We start from the raw sequence: 4,000 nt of genomic DNA, 5'->3' as shown, positions 1-4,000 counted from the left end.
TGCCATTTTAATAATTTATAAGTTACATCAGAACATGCATCTTGATTGCCTTAGAATATGATGAGAATAAAATAAGAAAAATGAACCATTAACAAAGGAAAGAAGTGGTTACCTTGCATAGGCCATACATGGAATTGTCTTTGCCTAATCTGTTACAATGCATTATTAACTATGCTAGATGGTAGAGGGAAAACCAAAGAGCACAAAAGCTGATATTTATATAACATTTGAAGAACAGCGAATATTTTACATATCTTACTCCATTAAGTCCTCACAGAAACTGTATGAAATATCACATATACTATTATCTCCTTTTTACTGATGAGAAATCTGGGTGCCAAAAAAGTTCTGTGATTTTCCCACAGCAAATAAGTTTCAGAGGCAAGTCTTTGAACCCAAAACCTTAAACTTTTGGTTCTATTGGCCACCTTAACTTCCTAAATACCCTCTCCTTCCTTAGTTTTCATTACACTTCTCTGGTTCTCTTCCTACCTGACTTATTCTTCTCCATTGTTGGATCATCATTCACTCTTAACAATGGCATAGACTATGATGATATACTAAAAGAATTGTAGCTACAAAGCATTTCCCCTATAAACTTGGAGAGTACTCTCCTACATATTTATATAACATTCATGGGAAGAATGAAATCAAACAGAGTAGAATGATAGTGAGATAGCTGTGTGATCCATGTGTTATATGGCCAACGCACAACTCCTGGTACTTGCACAACCTAGAAGTCCTTTCTTTTTTACCCATAAAGTCTTGTCAATTCTCCCCTCAGGCACAGCATCTCTTTTAACTTGCTCAGCTGGTTTCTCAGAGTCTGCTCTTCCCCATAGCCAGCCCTCTTCTCGAAAACAGGAAAATCCCTTGAATTTGTTTTCTCCCGTCTTTATCTGTGTAAGTATATCGCATCTGTGTACTCCAGGCAGGCACCTGGAGTATGTATCTGTACTCCCTCAATTATGCTATTAATGCTGTCAAATCAATGAACTCTTGAATTGCCAGATAGGCTATTACCTGCTTTTATATCTAACATCTTGACTGATGTTGGTTAGGAGGAGGAAAATCCCTTCCTTCAATAAGCAAAGATCTGGGTTTAATCCATCTCCCACCTCCCTCACCTCAAAGTGAAAAACAGGGCATGATGCCCCCAAAGTTTTGAGTAAAATATTCAGATATTTGTTCTTGCTTTACCCTTGAAATAAATAACCCTATATTCATAATGAATAGCAAAATGCAACTAGTAAAATGGGCTGGTCATTGGCCCCATTAAATAGGGCAAACAGCTGGGGGGGAGTGGATCCAATGACAAAAAAAAATAAATAAATACCCCCACAGACCCCTGAGAGTATCCTAGAATCATGATTCACAACTAGCAGACCTGCTTCTGAAAGACTGAAGTCAAAACAGATATGTTTTAGTACAATATTGCATAGTAAAGACAACTTTGAAAAACGTAAGACAAGTACAGTATCTGGCACCTAGTAGGTACTTAATAAATCTTTATTGTTTGACTGATTTGGGTTAATATTTGTTGAAAACAGTACTCTACTGAACTCTGGAGAGTCGCATATTTTTGAAACAAAGGAATGACTCTCTCCTTGCCAAAACAGTCTTGGAATTCCTTCTCTCATCTTCAGAACACAGGTCAGCTACTGTGAACATGGCCAGCTCCTTCTCAGGAAAAATAAGGAAAAACCTTACTGTGCTGCATCCTATTGGTCTGGCCCTACAGACAGGTCTGTCTTTTTTATTTAACCATTTTCTATGTACAAACCACATGTAAAATATCCCAGTTGCCCCAAGCATTAATTTCTTTATAATAGAGTTGGAAAAAAAATCATATTCTTGAATAAACTTCTTCCCCCACCCCTGACATTTCTAGTCAATAATGAAAGTGGCTACTGTGTAATGGGGCATTTACTGTTGTTTTTAATCACTAAAGCATGTCATTTCATGAACCTGCTTTCCAGCTAACCCCTGGCAAACACTCCACTCCTGATCTCAATTTTTCAAAATTAATCATGTTGACTAAATCAGTGTAGCCTCCCCATCCAGTCCCTCAGTGTTTCCTTTTTAGTTTCTCCATCCATTAGGAAGAAATTGAGGGTTAGGAAATTTTTAACTTTTTTTTTCAGTCTTGGGGGAAAAAAAGAAAACAAGACAAAAAATTAAGGCAAAAACATTGGGCAAGAAAACTGAACCAAATAAGGAAAATAAAACACATATAATAAAAATAAACATTCTGGGAGACTGATTTGTGAGTCTGAACAAGTTCATCCCACCACATTTTATAAGGGAATTTGACTCCTAAAAAATAAAAACTAAAAAAGGAAAATAATTATTAGGGTCATTGTTTTGTAATAAATCGTAAGTATAGGTCTAAGCAGGAGGGCCAAAGTAGCTTTTGTGGCCTCCTAATCAGGCATAGAAACAGTATTTTCAGCTATTTCTTTCCCTACCCCCACCCTACTCCCTCTCCTACTATCCCCTCCCCAGCCATTATGACTTAAGATCCATTCCATAAGTGGAACATTAAAGAACACTTGCTGTTCTAGTCTAAACTGAACAAACTGATGAAAAGAAAGATAGCAGCCCAACAAGTAAACAAACAAGAGTAGCTTTTTTTTACATGTTATTACCTGTATGCCAGTTTTGATATGGTGATAAACTGTAAAATTTCATAACAAATTAAGCTGAACTCTTTAGAAGCTAATTTTAAATTCAAGGCAGTCTGAATAAGTTTGTGGGTAGTTTAGAGAACAATTGCACTGAAAGAATGAATGGGCTGCCACTTTTGTCCCCAGCAATCACAAACTATGGAGTTAAACAGAGGAGGTATTATACTGGGGAGAAGTTCATATAGAAATATGCCCTCAGAGCTTTCTTTTTCTTGGCTTTCTAAAAAATCATAATTTCTCTTGAGTTTATTAGTATTAAGGGCAATTAAAGTTTATTGAGCTGGGCTTTTTCAGGGAATGAACCACACCCTGCTTGTAAAGGAACCCCTTTTTGAAGGGGAATTAACTTTTCTCATTTACTTGGTTATGGTTTAGTCATCACCCCACCCTATATTAGGGTCTACTAGACTAAAAAGACCAACATAGCTTTCAGTGACACAGAAAAGCTATCAAAAAAGTCAAAGAGTAGACCTTGAAAATATCTGGTAGAATGAAAATGCTTTTCAGTCTAAAAAAAACCAGACAATACATTATCTGGCATAAGGACAATGTTATTATTACAACTGATTAATTTTGGTTTTCCCCATAGGCCAAAACCTCCTATTGATGAACATTGGATGATGTACCCTGGATATGATCTCTTTCTTGGAAATTGTGTAAATTTGACGCCATCACCTGAATAAACACAAACAACCACAGTCGTTAATAATAATAACAATCACTGGCAGTTAGATAACTTCTTTAACATGTGTACTTTAGTAACATTATCTCATTCTATCCTTACAGCAATCCTGAGATATAGGTGCTATTATACTCCTATTTTGTAGATGGAGAAATTAGAGAGCCAATAAATTACTCAGGTTTCACTTGAACTCAGGTCATCCTGATGTCAGGGGCAGCTATATGGCACAGTAAATAAATTAACAAACATGAAGTCAAGAAGACTTGAGTTCAAAACCAGCTTCAGACACTAGTTATATGACCCTGGGCAAGTCACTTTACCCTGTTTGCTTCACTTCCTAATTTATAAAAAGAGTCAGAAAATGAAATGACAAACCACTTCCAGTATCTTTGCCAAGAAAACTTCAATGGGGTCACAAAGAGTAGGAAACAATTGAAAAGCAATAACTTTTGACATCAGATTCAATTCTTGACTGACTCCAGTTAAATGTATTTTTTAATATTAATGCATTAGTATACTTGTTGTTGGGCATATAAGGAAATATAACTTTAATTGTTTCTAATTTTCAAATAAAATAGAATATCCAAAGGAATATCTGATTAAAAAAGGCTTCCAACATAATTTATTTTAA

General features: G+C 35.8%; 1 long non-coding RNA gene across 2 annotated transcripts; it reads left to right on the top strand.

The window, feature by feature from the left end:
• The first annotated feature begins 612 nt into the window (after positions 1 to 612).
• Positions 613 to 3,376, top strand: LOC141497391 (uncharacterized). Of its 2 annotated transcripts, none has more exons than XR_012471320.1 (3): positions 613 to 903; positions 1,647 to 1,745; positions 3,277 to 3,376. It is a non-coding gene; the product is annotated as an uncharacterized LOC141497391 (long non-coding RNA). The 2 variants fall into 2 exon arrangements; XR_012471321.1 differs by having other exon boundaries at positions 1,551 to 1,745.
• The last annotated feature ends 624 nt before the right edge of the window (positions 3,377 to 4,000 follow it).

This window comes from Macrotis lagotis, chromosome X (genome assembly GCF_037893015.1).
Source record: "Macrotis lagotis isolate mMagLag1 chromosome X, bilby.v1.9.chrom.fasta, whole genome shotgun sequence".
In the NCBI taxonomy this organism is placed as follows: domain Eukaryota; kingdom Metazoa; phylum Chordata; class Mammalia; order Peramelemorphia; family Peramelidae; genus Macrotis; species Macrotis lagotis.
This window is presented reverse-complemented; position numbering and strand designations above follow the sequence as displayed.